The 18,352-nt window shown below is 40.8% G+C and overlaps 13 non-coding genes across 13 annotated transcripts; 12 read left to right on the top strand and 1 right to left on the bottom strand.

The window, feature by feature from the left end:
* Positions 1 to 117: 117 nt before the first annotated feature.
* On the top strand, positions 118 to 191 carry TRNAT-AGU (transfer RNA threonine (anticodon AGU)). Its single transcript has one exon. It is a non-coding gene; the product is annotated as a tRNA-Thr (tRNA).
* A 3,285-nt stretch (positions 192 to 3,476) lies between these two features.
* Positions 3,477 to 3,550, top strand: TRNAT-AGU (transfer RNA threonine (anticodon AGU)). The gene has a single exon. It is a non-coding gene; the product is annotated as a tRNA-Thr (tRNA).
* Positions 3,551 to 5,468: 1,918 nt separating this feature from the next.
* Positions 5,469 to 5,541, bottom strand: TRNAK-UUU (transfer RNA lysine (anticodon UUU)). Its single transcript has one exon. It is a non-coding gene; the product is annotated as a tRNA-Lys (tRNA).
* Positions 5,542 to 5,998: 457 nt separating this feature from the next.
* Positions 5,999 to 6,072, top strand: TRNAT-AGU (transfer RNA threonine (anticodon AGU)). The gene has a single exon. It is a non-coding gene; the product is annotated as a tRNA-Thr (tRNA).
* A 767-nt stretch (positions 6,073 to 6,839) lies between these two features.
* On the top strand, positions 6,840 to 6,913 carry TRNAT-AGU (transfer RNA threonine (anticodon AGU)). The gene has a single exon. It is a non-coding gene; the product is annotated as a tRNA-Thr (tRNA).
* A 1,609-nt stretch (positions 6,914 to 8,522) lies between these two features.
* Positions 8,523 to 8,596, top strand: TRNAT-AGU (transfer RNA threonine (anticodon AGU)). The gene has a single exon. It is a non-coding gene; the product is annotated as a tRNA-Thr (tRNA).
* Positions 8,597 to 9,363: 767 nt separating this feature from the next.
* Positions 9,364 to 9,437, top strand: TRNAT-AGU (transfer RNA threonine (anticodon AGU)). Its single transcript has one exon. It is a non-coding gene; the product is annotated as a tRNA-Thr (tRNA).
* Positions 9,438 to 10,204: 767 nt separating this feature from the next.
* TRNAT-AGU (transfer RNA threonine (anticodon AGU)) lies at positions 10,205 to 10,278 on the top strand. The gene has a single exon. It is a non-coding gene; the product is annotated as a tRNA-Thr (tRNA).
* Positions 10,279 to 11,045: 767 nt separating this feature from the next.
* Positions 11,046 to 11,119, top strand: TRNAT-AGU (transfer RNA threonine (anticodon AGU)). The gene has a single exon. It is a non-coding gene; the product is annotated as a tRNA-Thr (tRNA).
* Positions 11,120 to 11,886: 767 nt separating this feature from the next.
* On the top strand, positions 11,887 to 11,960 carry TRNAT-AGU (transfer RNA threonine (anticodon AGU)). Its single transcript has one exon. It is a non-coding gene; the product is annotated as a tRNA-Thr (tRNA).
* A 767-nt stretch (positions 11,961 to 12,727) lies between these two features.
* TRNAT-AGU (transfer RNA threonine (anticodon AGU)) lies at positions 12,728 to 12,801 on the top strand. The gene has a single exon. It is a non-coding gene; the product is annotated as a tRNA-Thr (tRNA).
* Positions 12,802 to 14,407: 1,606 nt separating this feature from the next.
* Positions 14,408 to 14,481, top strand: TRNAT-AGU (transfer RNA threonine (anticodon AGU)). The gene has a single exon. It is a non-coding gene; the product is annotated as a tRNA-Thr (tRNA).
* A 2,447-nt stretch (positions 14,482 to 16,928) lies between these two features.
* Positions 16,929 to 17,002, top strand: TRNAT-AGU (transfer RNA threonine (anticodon AGU)). The gene has a single exon. It is a non-coding gene; the product is annotated as a tRNA-Thr (tRNA).
* Positions 17,003 to 18,352: the final 1,350 nt, after the last annotated feature.

The raw sequence follows: 18,352 nt of genomic DNA on the forward strand, positions 1-18,352 counted from the left end.
TCAGTCAATTGGAAAACATTTTGAAAAGTTATATTGCAACAGAAGCCCAGCCTTTAAAAAGTGGATTTCACTTCTAAATGATTACATGAGGAAGGAAAGGAGACCAGATGCAAAAAAGGTGCTGTGGCTTAGTTGGTTAAAGCGCCTGTCTAGTAAACAGGAGATCCTGAGTTCGAATCTCAGCAGCGCCTGTCTGCTTTTTTTCGACCAATCTGTCTCCCCAATATTAAAACTTTGTACAAAGATTGCTATTTCATGCTATTTAGAAGCACAGTCAGGCTTAATATGTTGGCAAAGCATCCAAGAACTCTGGACTCCACTACCTTAGAGTCATATTGCCCAAGGTTGCGATGCCATCAGAAATAGCACATATTAGAATGAGCAATTCATATTTCCTGCTTAATTTTTTGTAAAAGAAGCAAAGGTACGCCTGAACAGGGACTTGAACCCTGGACCCTCAGATTAAAAGTCTGATGGTCTACCGACTGAGCTATCCAGGTAGATGGATCACTGCCATTTGAAACTTGATTTTCACTCTACAGCACCTCCATACATGGCTACCTCACTGGTCAATAAAGGAAATGAATTACTAGTGCATTACACACATTTTGACACTGGAGACATAACTTTTTTCAGTCATTCCGTATCCAGATATAGAGATTTGCAGCATCTAGGACTTTAATGTTCACCCACTTACGGATTTGAATGTTTTGCCACATTCATGAGTGCAAACTTGCTCCCCAGTAAAGACGAACATGTGCTCCTCAATGCACACACTGGGCAATGCAGTCCACTCTAAATCGACGATTAATGACATGCTCGTTTTGTGCAATGGAGTTTCAGTGAATTGGAAAACATTTTGTAAAGTTATATTGCAACAGAAGCCCAGCCTTAAAAAAAGTGGATTTCACTTCTAAATGATTACATGAGGAAGGACAGGAGATCAGATGCAAAAGAGGTGCTGTGGCTTAGTTGGTTAAAGCGCCTGTCGAGTAAACAGGAGATCCTGAGTTCGAATCTCAGCAGCGCCTGTCTGCTTTTTTTTCGACCAATCTGTCTCCCCAATATTAAAACTTTGTACAAAGATTATTTCATGCTATTTAGAAGCACAGTCAGGCTTGAAACGTTGGCAAAGCATCCAAGAATTCTGGACTCCACTACATTAGAGTCATATTGCCCAAGGTTGCGATGCCATCAGAAATAGCACATATTAGAATGAGCAATTCATATTTCCTGCTAAATTTTTTGTAAAAGAAGCAAAGATACACCTGAACAGGGACTTGAACCCTGGACCCTCAGATTAAAAGTCTGATGCTCTACCAACTGAGCTATCCAGGCACAGGGATCACTGCCCATTTGAAACTTGATTTTCACTCTACAGCACCTCCATACATGGCTACCTCACTGGTCAATAAAGGAAAAGAATTACTAGTGCATTACACACATTTTGACACTGGAGACATAACTTTTTTCAGTCATTCCGTATCCAGATATAGAGATTTGCAGCATCTAGGACTTTAATGTTCACCCACTTACGGATTTGAATGTTTTGCCACATTAATGAGTGCAAACTTGCTCCCCAGTAAAGACGAACATGTGCTCCTCAATGCACACACTGGGCAATGCAGTCCACTCTAAATCGACGATTAATGACATGCTCGTTTTGTGCAATGGAGTTTCAGTCAATTGGAAAACATTTTGAAAAGTTATATTGCAACAGAAGCCCAGCCTTAAAAAAGTTGATTTCACTTCTAAATGATTACATGAGGAAGGAAAGGAGACCAGATGCAAAAAAGGTGCTGTGGCTTAGTTGGTTAAAGCGCCTGCCTAGTAAACAGGAGATCCTGAGTTCGAATCTCAGCAGCGCCTGTCTGCTTTTTTTCGACCAATCTGTCTCCCCAATATTAAAACTTTGTACAAAGATTGCTATTTCATGCTATTTAGAAGCACAGTCAGGCTTGATATGTTGGCAAAGCATCCAAGAACTCTGGACTCCACTACCTTAGAGTCATATTGCCCAAGGTTGCGATGCCATCAGAAATAGCACATATTAGAATGAGCAATTCATATTTCCTGCTTAATTTTTTGTAAAAGAAGCAAAGGTACGCCTGAACAGGGACTTGAACCCTGGACCCTCAGATTAAAAGTCTGATGCTCTACCGACTGAGCTATCCAGGCACAAGGATCACTGCCCATTTGAAACTTGATTTTCACTCTACAGCACCTCCATACATGGCTACCTCACTGGTCAATAAAGGAAATGAATTACTAGTGCATTACACACATTTTGACACTGGAGACATAACTTTTTTCAGTCATTCCGTATCCAGATATAGAGATTTGCAGCATCTAGGACTTTAATGTTCACCCACTTACGGATTTGAATATTTTGCCACATTCATGAGTGCAAACTTGCTCCCCAGTAAAGACGAACATGTGCTCCTCAATGCACACACTGGGCAATGCAGTCCACTCTAAATCGACGATTAATGACATGCTCGTTTTGTGCAATGGCGTTTCAGTCAATTGGAAAACATTTTGAAAAGTTATATTGCAACAGAAGCCCAGCCTTAAAAAAGTGGATTTCACTTCTAAATGATTACATGAGGAAGGAAAGGAGACCAGATGCAAAAAAGGTGCTGTGGCTTAGTTGGTTAAAGCGCCTGTCTAGTAAATAGGAGATCCTGAGTTCGAATCTCAGCAGCGCCTGTCTGCTTTTTTTTCGACCAATCTGTCTCCCCAATATTAAAACTTTGTACAAAGATTGCTATTTCATGCTATTTAGAAGCACAGTCAGGCTTGAAATGTTGGCAAAGCATCCAAGAACTCTGGACTCCACTACCTTAGAGTCATATTGCCCAAGGTTGCGATGCCATCAGAAATAGCACATATTAGAATGAGCAATTCATATTTCCTGCTTAATTTTTTGTAAAAGAAGCAAAGGTACGCCTGAACAGGGACTTGAACCCTGGACCCTCAGATTAAAAGTCTGATGCTCTACCGACTGAGCTATCCAGGCAGATGGATCACTGCCATTTGAAACTTGATTTTCACACTACAGCACCTCCATGCATGGCTACCTCACTGGTCAATAAAGGAAATGAATTACTAGTGCATTACACACATTTTGACACTGGAGACATAACTTTTTTCAGTCATTCCGTATCCAGATATAGAGATTTGCAGCATCTAGGACTTTAATGTTCACCCACTTACGGATTTGAATGTTTTGCCACATTCATGAGTGCAAACTTGCTCCCCAGTAAAGACGAACATGTGCTCCTCAATGCACACACTGGGCAATGCAGTCCTCTCTAAATCGACGATTAATGACATGCTCGTTTTGTGCAATGGAGTTTCAGTCAATTGGAAAACATTTTGTAAAGTTATATTGCAACAGAAGCCCAGCCTTAAAAAAAGTGGATTTCACTTCTAAATGATTACATGAGGAAGGACAGGAGATCAGATGCAAAAGAGGTGCTGTGGCTTAGTTGGTTAAAGCGCCTGTCTAGTAAACAGGAGATCCTGAGTTCGAATCTCAGCAGCGCCTGTCTGCTTTTTTTTCGACCAATCTGTCTCCCCAATATTAAAACTTTGTACAAAGATTGTTATTTCATGCTATTTAGAAGCACAGTCAGGCTTGAAACGTTGGCAAAGCATCCAAGAATTCTGGACTCCACTACCTTAGAGTCATATTGCCCAAGGTTGCGATGCCATCAGAAATAGCACATATTAGAATGAGCAATTCATATTTCCTGCTAAATTTTTTGTAAAAGAAGCAAAGATACACCTGAACAGGGACTTGAACCCTGGACCCTCAGATTAAAAGTCTGATGCTCTACCGACTGAGCTATCCAGGCACAGGGATCACTGCCCATTTGAAACTTGATTTTCACTCTACAGCACCTCCATACATGGCTACCTCACTGGTCAATAAAAGAAATGAATTACTAGTGCATTACACACATTTTGACACTGGAGACATAACTTTTTTCAGTCATTCCGTATCCAGATATAGAGATTTGCAGCATCTAGGACTTTAATGTTCACCCATTTACGGATTTGAATGTTTTGCCACATTAATGAGTGCAAACTTGCTCCCCAGTAAAGACGAACATGTGCTCCTCAATGCACACACTGGGCAATGCAGTCCACTCTAAATCGACGATTAATGACATGCTCGTTTTGTGCAATGGAGTTTCAGTCAATTGGAAAACATTTTGAAAAGTTATATTGCAACAGAAGCCCAGCCTTAAAAAAGTGGATTTCACTTTTTAATGATTACATGAGGAAGGAAAGGAGACCAGATGCAAAAAAGGTGCTGTGGCTTAGTTGGTTAAAGCGCCTGTCTAGTAAACAGGAGATCCTGAGTTCGAATCTCAGCAGTGCCTGTCTGCTTTTTTTCGACCAATCTGTCTCCCCAATATTAAAACTTTGTACAAAGATTGCTATTTCATGCAATTTAGAAGCACAGTCAGGCTTGATATGTTGGCAAAGCATCCAAGAACTCTGGACTCCACTACCTTAGAGTCATATTGCCCAAGGTTGCGATGCCATCAGAAATAGCACATATTAGAATGAGCAATTCATATTTCCTGCTTAATTTTTTGTAAAAGAAGCAAAGGTACGCCTGAACAGGGACTTGAACCCTGGACCCTCAGATTAAAAGTCTGATGCTCTACCGACTGAGCTATCCAGGCACAAGGATCACTGCCCATTTGAAACTTGATTTTCACTCTACAGCACCTCCATACATGGCTACCTCACTGGTCAATAAAGGAAATGAATTACTAGTGCATTACACACATTTTGACACTGGAGACATAACTTTTTTCAGTCATTCCGTATCCAGATATAGAGATTTGCAGCATCTAGGACTTTAATGTTCACCCACTTACGGATTTGAATATTTTGCCACATTCATGAGTGCAAACTTGCTCCCCAGTAAAGACGAACATGTGCTCCTCAATGCACACACTGGGCAATGCAGTCCACTCTAAATCGACGATTAATGACATGCTCGTTTTGTGCAATGGAGTTTCAGTCAATTGGAAAACATTTTGAAAAGTTATATTGCAACAGAAGCCCAGCCTTAAAAAAGTGGATTTCACTTCTAAATGATTACATGAGGAAGGAAAGGAGACCAGATGCAAAAAAGGTGCTGTGGCTTAGTTGATTAAAGCGCCTGTCTAGTAAACAGGAGATCCTGAGTTTGAATCTCAGCAGCGCCTGTCTGCTTTTTTTTCGACCAATCTGTCTCCCCAATATTAAAACTTTGTACAAAGATTGCTATTTCATGCTATTTAGAAGCACAGTCAGGCTTGAAATGTTGGCAAAGCATCCAAGAACTCTGGACTCCACTACCTTAGAATCATATTGCCCAAGGTTGCGATGCCATCAGAAATAGCACATATTAGAATGAGCAATTCATATTTCCTGCTTAATTTTTTGTAAAAGAAGCAAAGGTATGCCTGAACAGGGACTTGAACCCTGGACCCTCAGATTAAAAGTCTGATGCTCTACCGACTGAGCTATCCAGGCACAAGGATCACTGCCCATTTGAAACTTGATTTTCACTCTACAGCACCTCCATACATGGCTACCTCACTGGTCAATAAAGGAAATGAATTACTAGTGCATTACACACATTTTGACACTGGAGACATAACTTTTTTCAGTCATTCCGTATCCAGATATAGAGATTTGCAGCATCTAGGACTTTAATGTTCACCCACTTACGGATTTGAATGTTTTGCCACATTCATGAGTGCAAACTTGCTCCCCAGTAAAGACGAACATGTGCTCCTCAATGCACACACTGGGCAATGCAGTCCACTCTAAATCGACGATTAATGACATGCTCGTTTTGTGCAATGGAGTTTCAGTCAATTGGAAAACATTTTGAAAAGTTATATTGCAACAGAAGCCCAGCCTTAAAAAAGTGGATTTCACTTCTAAATGATTACATGAGGAAGGAAAGGAGACCAGATGCAAAAAAGGTGCTGTGGCTTAGTTGGTTAAAGCGCCTGTCTAGTAAACAGGAGATCCTGAGTTCGAATCTCAGCAGCGCCTGTCTGCTTTTTTTTCGACCAATCTGTCTCCCCAATATTAAAACTTTGTACAAAGATTGCTATTTCATGCTATTTAGAAGCACAGTCAGGCTTGAAATGTTGGCAAAGCATCCAAGAATTCTGGACTCCACTACCTTAGAGTCATATTGCCCAAGGTTGCGATGCCATCAGAAATAGCACATATTAGAATGAGCAATTCATATTTCCTGCTAAATTTTTTGTAAAAGAAGCAAAGATACGCCTGAACAGGGACTTGAACCCTGGACCCTCAGATTAAAAGTCTGATGCTCTACCGACTGAGCTATCCAGGCACAAGGATCACTGCCCATTTGAAACTTGATTTTCACTCTACAGCACCTCCATACATGGCTACCTCACTGGTCAATAAAGGAAATGAATTACTAGTGCATTACACACATTTTGACACTGGAGACATAACTTTTTTCAGTCATTCCGTATCCAGATATAGAGATTTGCAGCATCTAGGACTTTAATGTTCACCCACTTACGGATTTGAATGTTTTGCCACATTCATGAGTGCAAACTTGCTCCCCAGTAAAGACGAACATGTGCTCCTCAATGCACACACTGGGCAATGCAGTCCACTCTAAATCGACGATTAATGACATGCTCGTTTTGTGCAATGGAGTTTCAGTCAATTGGAAAACATTTTGAAAAGTTATATTGCAACAGAAGCCCAGCCTTAAAAAAGTGGATTTCACTTCTAAATGATTACATGAGGAAGGAAAGGAGACCAGATGCAAAAAAGGTGCTGTGGCTTAGTTGGTTAAAGCGCCTGTCTAGTAAACAGGAGATCCTGAGTTCGAATCTCAGCAGCGCCTGTCTGCTTTTTTTTCGACCAATCTGTCTCCCCAATATTAAAACTTTGTACAAAGATTGCTATTTCATGCTATTTAGAAGCACAGTCAGGCTTGAAATGTTGGCAAAGCATCCAAGAACTCTGGACTCCACTACCTTAGAATCATATTGCCCAAGGTTGCGATGCCATCAGAAATAGCACATATTAGAATGAGCAATTCATATTTCCTGCTTAATTTTTTGTAAAAGAAGCAAAGGTACGCCTGAACAGGGACTTGAACCCTGGACCCTCAGATTAAAAGTCTGATGCTCTACCGACTGAGCTATCCAGGCACAAGGATCGCTGCCCATTTGAAACTTGATTTTCACTCTACAGCACCTCCATACATGGCTACCTCACTGGTCAATAAAGGAAATGAATTACTAGTGCATTACACACATTTTGACACTGGAGACATAACTTTTTTCAGTCATTCCGTATCCAGATATAGAGATTTGCAGCATCTAGGACTTTAATGTTCACCCACTTACGGATTTGAATGTTTTGCCACATTCATGAGTGCAAAATTGCTCCCCAGTAAAGGCGAACATGTGCTCCTCAATACACACACTGGGCAATGCAGTCCACTCTAAATCAACGATTAATGACATGCTCGTTTTGTGCAATGGAGTTTCAGTCAATTGGAAAACATTTTGTAAAGTTATATTGCAACAGAAGCCCAGCCTTAAAAAAAGTGGATTTCACTTCTAAATGATTACATGAGGAAGGACAGGAGATCAGATGCAAAAGAGGTGCTGTGGCTTAGTTGGTTAAAGCGCCTGTCTAGTAAACTGGAGATCCTGAGTTCGAACCTCAGCAGCGCCTGTCTGCTTTTTTTTCGACCAATCTGTCTCCCCAATATTAAAACTTTGTACAAAGATTGTTATTTCATGCTATTTAGAAGCACAGTCAGGCTTGAAATGTTGGCAAAGCATCCAAGAATTCTGGACTCCACTACCTTAGAGTCATATTGCCCAAGGTTGCTATGCCATCAGAAATAGCACATATTAGAATGAGCAATTCATATTTCCTGCTAAATTTTTTGTAAAAGAAGCAAAGGTACGCCTGAACAGGGACTTGAACCCTGGACCCTCAGATTAAAAGTCCGATGCTCTACCGACTGAGCTATCCAGGCACAAGGATCACTGCCCATTTGAAACTTGATTTTCACTCTACAGCACCTCCATACATGGCTACCTCACTGGTCAATAAAGGAAATGAATTACTAGTGCATTACACACATTTTGACACTGGAGACATAACTTTTTTCAGTCATTCCGTATCCAGATATAGAGATTTGCAGCATCTAGGACTTTAATGTTCACCCACTTACGGATTTGAATGTTTTGCCACATTCATGAGTGCAAACTTGCCCCCCAGTAAAGACGAACATGTGCTCCTCAATGCACACACTGGGCAATGCAGTCCACTCTAAATCGACGATTAATGACATGCTCGTTTTGTGCAATGGAGTTTCAGTCAATTGGAAAACATTTTGAAAAGTTATATTGCAACAGAAGCCCAGCCTTAAAAAAGTGGATTTCACTTCTGATTGATTACATGAGGAAGGAAAGGAGACCAGATGCAAAAAAGGTGCTGTGGCTTAGTTGGTTAAAGCGCCTGTCTAGTAAACAGGAGATCCTGAGTTCGAATCTCAGCAGCGCCTGTCTGCTTTTTTTTCGACCAATCTGTCTCCCCAATATTAAAACTTTGTACAAAGATTGCTATTTCATGCTATTTAGAAGCACAGTCAGGCTTGAAATGTTGGCAAAGCATCCAAGAACTCTGGACTCCACTACCTTAGAGTCATAGTGCCCAAGGTTGCGATGCCATCAGAAATAGCACATATTAGAATGAGCAATTCATATTTCCTGCTTAATTTTTTGTAAAAGAAGCAAAGGTACGCCTGAACAGGGACTTGAACCCTGGACCCTCAGATTAAAAGTCTGATGCTCTACCGACTGAGCTATCCAGGCAGATGGATCACTGCCATTTGAAACTTGATTTTCACTCTACAGCACCTCCATACATGGCTACCTCACTGGTCAATAAAGGAAATGAATTACTAGTGCATTACACACATTTTGACACTGGAGACATAACTTTTTTCAGTCATTCCGTATCCAGATATAGAGATTTGCAGCATCTAGGACTTTAATGTTCACCCACTTACGGATTTGAATGTTTTGCCACATTCATGAGTGCAAACTTGCTCCCCAGTAAAGACGAACATGTGCTCCTCAATGCACACACTGGGCAATGCAGTCCTCTCTAAATCGACGATTAATGACATGCTCGTTTTGTGCAATGGAGTTTCAGTCAATTGGAAAACATTTTGTAAAGTTATATTGCAACAGAAGCCCAGCCTTAAAAAAAGTGGATTTCACTTCTAAATGATTACATGAGGAAGGACAGGAGATCAGATGCAAAAGAGGTGCTGTGGCTTAGTTGGTTAAAGCGCCTGTCTAGTAAACAGGAGATCCTGAGTTCGAATCTCAGCAGCGCCTGTCTGCTTTTTTTTCGACCAATCTGTCTCCCCAATATTAAAACTTTGTACAAAGATTGTTATTTCATGCTATTTAGAAGCACAGTCAGGCTTGAAATGTTGGCAAAGCATCCAAGAACTCTGGACTCCACTACCTTAGAGTCATATTGCCCAAGGTTGCGATGCCATCAGAAATAGCACATATTAGAATGAGCAATTCATATTTCCTGCTTAATTTTTTGTAAAAGAAGCAAAGGTACGCCTGAACAGGGACTTGAACCCTGGACCCTCAGATTAAAAGTCTGATGCTCTACCGACTGAGCTATCCAGGCACAGGGATCACGGCCCATTTGAAACTTGATTTTCACTCTACAGCACCTCCATACATGGCTACCTCACTGGTCATTAAAGGAAATGAATTACTAGTGCATTACACACATTTTGACACTGGAGACATAACTTTTTTCAGTCATTCCGTATCCAGATATAGAGATTTGCAGCATCTAGGACTTTAATGTTCACCCACTTAGGGATTTGAATGTTTTGCCACATTCATGAGTGCAAACTTGCTCCCCAGTAAAGACGAACATGTGCTCCTCAATGCACACAATGGGCAATGCAGTCCACTCTAAATCGACGATTAATGACATGCTCGTTTTGTGCAATGGAGTTTCAGTCAATTGGAAAACATTTTGAAAAGTTATATTGCAACAGAAGCCCAGCCTTAAAAAAGTGGATTTCACTTCTAAATGATTACATGAGGAAGGAAAGGAGACCAGATGCAAAAAAGGTGCTGTGGCTTAGTTGGTTAAAGCGCCTGTCTAGTAAACAGGAGATCCTGAGTTCGAATCTCAGCAGCGCCTGTCTGCTTTTTTTTCGACCAATCTGTCTCCCCAATATTAAAACTTTGTACAAAGATTGCTATTTCATGCTATTTAGAAGCACAGTCAGGCTTGAAATGTTGGCAAAGCATCCAAGAACTCTGGACTCCACTACCTTAGAGTTATATTGCCCAAGGTTGCGATGCCATCAGAAATAGCACATATTAGAATGAGCAATTCATATTTCCTGCTTAATTTTTTGTAAAAGAAGCAAAGGTACGCCTGAACAGGAACTTGAACCCTGGACCCTCAGATTAAAAGTCTGATGCTCTACCGACTGAGCTATCCAGGCACAGGGATCACTGCCCATTTGAAACTTGATTTTCACTCTACAGCACCTCCATACATGGCTACCTCACTGGTCAATAAAGGAAATGAATTACTAGTGCATTACACACATTTTGACACTGGAGACATAACTTTTTTCAGTCATTCCGTATCCAGATATAGAGATTTGCAGCATCTAGGACTTTAATGTTCACCCACTTACGGATTTGAATGTTTTGCCACATTCATGAGTGCAAACTAGCTCCCCAGTAGAGACGAACATGTGCTCCTCAATGCACACACTGGGCAATGCAGTCCACTCTAAATCGACGATTAATGACATGCTCGTTTTGTGCAATGGAGTTTCAGTCAATTGGAAAACATTTTGAAAAGTTATATTGCAACAGAAGCCCAGCCTTAAAAAAGTGGATTTCACTTCTAAATGATTACATGAGGAAGGAAAGGAGACCAGATGCAAAAAAGGTGCTGTGGCTTAGTTGGTTAAAGCGCCTGTCTAGTAAACAGGAGATCCTGAGTTCGAATCTCAGCAGCGCCTGTCTGCTTTTTTTTCGACCAATCTGTCTCCCCAATATTAAAACTTTGTACAAAGATTGCTATTTCATGCTATTTAGAAGCACAGTCAGGCTTGAAATGTTGGCAAAGCATCCAAGAACTCTGGACTCCACTACCTTAGAGTCATATTGCCCAAGGTTGCGATGCCATCAGAAATAGCACATATTAGAATGAGCAATTCATATTTCCTGCTTAATTTTTTGTAAAAGAAGCAAAGGTACGCCTGAACAGGGACTTGAACCCTGGACCCTCAGATTAAAAGTCTGATGCTCTACCGACTGAGCTATCCAGGCACAGGGATCACTGCCCATTTGAAACTTGATTTTCACTCTACAGCACCTCCATACATGGCTACCTCACTGGTCAATAAAGGAAATGAATTACTAGTGCATTACACACATTTTGACACTGGAGACATAACTTTTTTCAGTCATTCCGTATCCAGATATAGAGATTTGCAGCATCTAGGACTTTAATGTTCACCCACTTACGGATTTGAATGTTTTGCCACATTCATGAGTGCAAACTTGCTCCCCAGTAAAGACGAACATGTGCTCCTCAATGCACACACTGGGCAATGCAGTCCACTCTAAATCGACGATTAATGACATGCTCGTTTTGTGCAATGGAGTTTCAGTCAATTGGAAAACATTTTGAAAAGTTATATTGCAACAGAAGCCCAGCCTTAAAAAAGTGGATTTCACTTCTAAATGATTACATGAGGAAGGAAAGGAGACCAGATGCAAAAAAGGTGCTGTGGCTTAGTTGGTTAAAGCGCCTGTCTAGTAAACAGGAGATCCTGAGTTCGAATCTCAGCAGCGCCTGTCTGCTTTTTTTTCGACCAATCTGTCTCCCCAATATTAAAACTTTGTACAAAGATTGCTATTTCATGCTATTTAGAAGCACAGTCAGGCTTGAAATGTTGGCAAAGCATCCAAGAACTCTGGACTCCACTACCTTAGAGTCATATTGCCCAAGGTTGCGATGCCATCAGAAATAGCACATATTAGAATGAGCAATTCATATTTCCTGCTTAATTTTTTGTAAAAGAAGCAAAGGTACGCCTGAACAGGGACTTGAACCCTGGACCCTCAGATTAAAAGTCTGATGCTCTACCGACTGAGCTATCCAGGCACAAGGATCACTGCCCATTTGAAACTTGATTTTCACTCTACAGCACCTCCATACATGGCTACCTCACTGGTCAATAAAGGAAATGAATTACTAGTGCATTACACACATTTTGACACTGGAGACATAACTTTTTTCAGTCATTCCGTATCCAGATATAGAGATTTGCAGCATCTAGGACTTTAATGTTCACCCACTTACGGATTTGAATGTTTTGCCACATTAATGAGTGCAAACTTGCTCCCCAGTAAAGACGAACATGTGCTCCTCAATGCACACACTGGGCAATGCAGTCCACTCTAAATCGACGATTAATGACATGCTCGTTTTGTGCAATGGAGTTTCAGTCAATTGGAAAACATTTTGAAAAGTTATATTGCAACAGAAGCCCAGCCTTAAAAAAGTGGATTTGACTTCTAAATGATTACATGAGGAAGGAAAGGAAACCAGATGCAAAAAAGGTGCTGTGGCTTAGTTGGTTAAAGCGCCTGTCTAGTAAACAGGAGATCCTGAGTTCGAATCTCAGCAGCGCCTGTCTGCTTTTTTTCGACCAATCTGTCTCCCCAATATTAAAACTTTGTACAAAGATTGCTATTTCATGCTATTTAGAAGCACAGTCAGGCTTAATATGTTGGCAAAGCATCCAAGAACTCTGGACTCCACTACCTTAGAGTCATATTGCCCAAGGTTGCGATGCCATCAGAAATAGCACATATTAGAATGAGCAATTCATATTTCCTGCTTAATTTTTTGTAAAAGAAGCAAAGGTACGCCTGAACAGGGACTTGAACCCTGGACCCTCAGATTAAAAGTCTGATGCTCTACCGACTGAGCTATCCAGGCAGATGGATCACTGCCATTTGAAACTTGATTTTCACTCTACAGCACCTCCATACATGGCTACCTCACTGGTCAATAAAGGAAATGAATTACTAGTGCATTACACACATTTTGACACTGGAGACATAACTTTTTTCAGTCATTCCGTATCCAGATATAGAGATTTGCAGCATCTAGGACTTTAATGTTCACCCACTTACGGATTTGAATGTTTTGCCACATTAATGAGTGCAAACTTGCTCCCCAGTAAAGACGAACATGTGCTCCTCAATGCACACACTGGGCAATGCAGTCCACTCTAAATCGACGATTAATGACATGCTCGTTTTGTGCAATGGAGTTTCAGTCAATTGGAAAACATTTTGAAAAGTTATATTGCAACAGAAGCCCAGCCTTAAAAAAGTGGATTTCACTTCTAAATGATTACATGAGGAAGGAAAGGAGACCAGATGCAAAAAAGGTGCTGTGGCTTAGTTGGTTAAAGCCCCTGTCTAGTAAACAGGAGATCCTGAGTTCGAATCTCAGCAGCGCCTGTCTGCTTTTTTTTCGACCAATCTGTCTCCCCAATATTAAAACTTTGTACAAAGATTGCTGTTTCATGCTATTTAGAAGCAAAGTCAGGCTTGAAATGTTGGCAAAGCATCCAAGAACTCTGGACTCCACTACCTTAGAGTCATATTGCCCAAGGTTGCGATGCCATCAGAAATAGCACATATTAGAATGAGCAATTCATATTTCCTGCTTAATTTTTTGTAAAAGAAGCAAAGGTACGCCTGAACAGGGACTTGAACCCTGGACCCTCAGATTAAAAGTATGATGCTCTACCGACTGAGCTATCCAGGCACAAGGATCACTGCCCATTTGAAACTTGATTTTCACTCTACAGCACCTCCATACATGGCTACCTCACTGGTCAATAAAGGAAATGAATTACTAGTGCATTACACACATTTTGACACTGGAGACATAACTTTTTTCAGTCATTCCGTATCCAGATATAGAGATTTGCAGCATCTAAGAATTTAATGTTCACCCACTTACGGATTTGAATGTTTTGCCACATTAATGAGTGCAAACTTGCTCCCCAGTAAAGACGAACATGTGCTCCTCAATGCACACACTGGGCAATGCAGTCCACTCTAAATCGACGATTAATGACATGCTCGTTTTGTGCAATGGAGTTTCAGTCAATTGGAAAACATTTTGAAAAGTTATATTGCAACAGAAGCCCAGCCTTAAAAAAGTGGATTTGACTTCTAAATGATTACATGAGGAAGGAAAGGAAACCAGATGCAAAAAAGGTGCTGTGGCTTAGTTGGTTAAAGCGCCTGTCTAGTAAACAGGAGATCCTGAGTTCGAATCTCAGCAGCGCCTGTCTGCTTTTTTTCGACCAATCTGTCTCCCCAATATTAAAACTTTGTACAAAGATTGCTATTTCATGCTATTTAGAAGCACAGTCAGGCTTAATATGTTGGCAAAGCATCCAAGAACTCTGGACTCCACTACCTTAGAGTCATATTGCCCAAGGTTGCGATGCCATCAGAAATAGCACATATTAGAATGAGCAATTCATATTTCCTGCTTAATTTTTTGTAAAAGAAGCAAAGGTACGCCTGAACAGGGACTTGAACCCTGGACCCTCAGATTAAAAGTCTGATGCTCTACCGACTGAGCTATCCAGGCAGATGGATCACTGCCATTTGAAACTTGATTTTCACTCTACAGCACCTCCATACATGGCTACCTCACTGGTCAATAAAGGAAATGAATTACTAGTGCATTACACACATTTTGACACTGGAGACATAACTTTTTTCAGTCATTCCGTATCCAGATATAGAGATTTGCAGCATCTAGGACTTTAATGTTCACCCACTTACGGATTTGAATGTTTTGCCACATTAATGAGTGCAAACTTGCTCCCCAGTAAAGACGAACATGTGCTCCTCAATGCACACACTGGGCAATGCAGTCCACTCTAAATCGACGATTAATGACATGCTCGTTTTGTGCAATGGAGTTTCAGTCAATTGGAAAACATTTTGAAAAGTTATATTGCAACAGAAGCCCAGCCTTAAAAAAGTGGATTTCACTTCTAAATGATTACATGAGGAAGGAAAGGAGACCAGATGCAAAAAAGGTGCTGTGGCTTAGTTGGTTAAAGCCCCTGTCTAGTAAACAGGAGATCCTGAGTTCGAATCTCAGCAGCGCCTGTCTGCTTTTTTTTCGACCAATCTGTCTCCCCAATATTAAAACTTTGTACAAAGATTGCTGTTTCATGCTATTTAGAAGCAAAGTCAGGCTTGAAATGTTGGCAAAGCATCCAAGAACTCTGGACTCCACTACCTTAGAGTCATATTGCCCAAGGTTGCGATGCCATCAGAAATAGCACATATTAGAATGAGCAATTCATATTTCCTGCTTAATTTTTTGTAAAAGAAGCAAAGGTACGCCTGAACAGGGACTTGAACCCTGGACCCTCAGATTAAAAGTATGATGCTCTACCGACTGAGCTATCCAAGCACAAGGATCACTGCCCATTTGAAACTTGATTTTCACTCTACAGCACCTCCATACATGGCTACCTCACTGGTCAATAAAGGAAATGAATTACTAGTGCATTACACACATTTTGACACTGGAGACATAACTTTTTTCAGTCATTCCGTATCCAGATATAGAGATTTGCAGCATCTAAGAATTTAATGTTCACCCACTTACGGATTTGAATGTTTTGCCACATTAATGAGTGCAAACTTGCTCCCCAGTAAAGACGAACATGTGCTCCTCAATGCACACACTGGGCAATGCAGTCCACTCTAAATCGACGATTAATGACATGCTCGTTTTGTGCAATGGAGTTTCAGTCAATTGGAAAACATTTTGAAAAGTTATATTGCAACAGAAGCCCAGCCTTAAAAAAGTGGATTTCACTTCTAAATGATTACATGAGGAAGGAAAGGAGACCAGATGCAAAAAAGGTGCTGTGGCTTAGTTGGTTAAAGCCCCTGTCTAGTAAACAGGAGATCCTGAGTTCGAATCTCAGCAGCGCCTGTCTGCTTTTTTTTCGACCAATCTGTCTCCCCAATATTAAAACTTTGTACAAAGATTGCTGTTTCATGCTATTTAGAAGCAAAGTCAGGCTTGAAATGTTGGCAAAGCATCCAAGAACTCTGGACTCCACTACCTTAGAGTCATATTGCCCAAGGTTGCGATGCCATCAGAAATAGCACATATTAGAATGAGCAATTCATATTTCCTGCTAAATTTTTTGTAAAAGAAGCAAAGATACGCCTGAACAGGGACTTGAACCCTGGACCCTCAGATTAAAAGTCTGATGCTCTACCGACTGAGCTATCCAGGCACAAGGATCACTGCCCATTTGAAACTTGATTTTCACTCTACAGCACCTCCATACATGGCTACCTCACTGGTCAATAAAGGAAATGAATTACTAGTGCATTACACACATTTTGACACTGGAGACATAACTTTTTTCAGTCATTCCGTATCCAGATATAGAGATTTGCAGCATCTAGGACTTTAATGTTCACCCACTTACGGATTTGAATGTTTTGCCACATTCATGAGTGCAAACTTGCTCCCCAGTAAAGACGAACATGTGCTCCTCAATGCACACACTGGGCAATGCAGTCCACTCTAAATCGACGATTAATGACATGCTCGTTTTGTGCAATGGAGTTTCAGTCAATTGGAAAACATTTTGAAAAGTTATATTGCAACAGAAGCCCAGCCTTAAAAAAGTGGATTTCACTTCTAAATGATTACATGAGGAAGGAAAGGAGACCAGATGCAAAAAAGGTGCTGTGGCTTAGTTGGTTAAAGCGCCTGTCTAGTAAACAGGAGATCCTGAGTTCGAATCTCAGCAGCGCCTGTCTGCTTTTTTTTCGACCAATCTGTCTCCCCAATATTAAAACTTTGTACAAAGATTGCTATTTCATGCTATTTAGAAGCACAGTCAGGCTTGAAATGTTGGCAAAGCATCCAAGAACTCTGGACTCCACTACCTTAGAATCATATTGCCCAAGGTTGCGATGCCATCAGAAATAGCACATATTAGAATGAGCAATTCATATTTCCTGCTTAATTTTTTGTAAAAGAAGCAAAGGTACGCCTGAACAGGGACTTGAACCCTGGACCCTCAGATTAAAAGTCTGATGCTCTACCGACTGAGCTATCCAGGCACAAGGATCGCTGCCCATTTGAAACTTGATTTTCACTCTACAGCACCTCCATACATGGCTACCTCACTGGTCAATAAAGGAAATGAATTACTAGTGCATTACACACATTTTGACACTGGAGACATAACTTTTTTCAGTCATTCCGTATCCAGATATAGAGATTTGCAGCATCTAGGACTTTAATGTTCACCCACTTACGGATTTGAATGTTTTGCCACATTCATGAGTGCAAAATTGCTCCCCAGTAAAGGCGAACATGTGCTCCTCAATACACACACTGGGCAATGCAGTCCACTCTAAATCAACGATTAATGACATGCTCGTTTTGTGCAATGGAGTTTCAGTCAATTGGAAAACATTTTGTAAAGTTATATTGCAACAGAAGCCCAGCCTTAAAAAAAGTGGATTTCACTTCTAAATGATTACATGAGGAAGGACAGGAGATCAGATGCAAAAGAGGTGCTGTGGCTTAGTTGGTTAAAGCGCCTGTCTAGTAAACTGGAGATCCTGAGTTCGAACCTCAGCAGCGCCTGTCTGCTTTTTTTTCGACCAATCTGTCTCCCCAATATTAAAACTTTGTACAAAGATTGTTATTTCATGCTATTTAGAAGCACAGTCAGGCTTGAAATGTTGGCAAAGCATCCAAGAATTCTGGACTCCACTACCTTAGAGTCATATTGCCCAAGGTTGCTATGCCATCAGAAATAGCACATATTAGAATGAGCAATTCATATTTCCTGCTAAATTTTTTGTAAAAGAAGCAAAGGTACGCCTGAACAGGGACTTGAACCCTGGACCCTCAGATTAAAAGTCCGATGCTCTACCGACTGAGCTATCCAGGCACAAGGATCACTGCCCATTTGAAACTTGATTTTCACTCTACAGCACCTCCATACATGGCTACCTCACTGGTCAATAAAGGAAATGAATTACTAGTGCATTACACACATTTTGACACTGGAGACATAACTTTTTTCAGTCATTCCGTATCCAGATATAGAGATTTGCAGCATCTAGGACTTTAATGTTCACCCACTTAC

This window comes from Ambystoma mexicanum, unplaced genomic scaffold, assembly GCF_040938575.1.
Source record: "Ambystoma mexicanum isolate Mex_15411 unplaced genomic scaffold, UKY_AmexF1_1 Mex_scaf1, whole genome shotgun sequence".
Lineage (NCBI taxonomy): Eukaryota > Metazoa > Chordata > Amphibia > Caudata > Ambystomatidae > Ambystoma > Ambystoma mexicanum.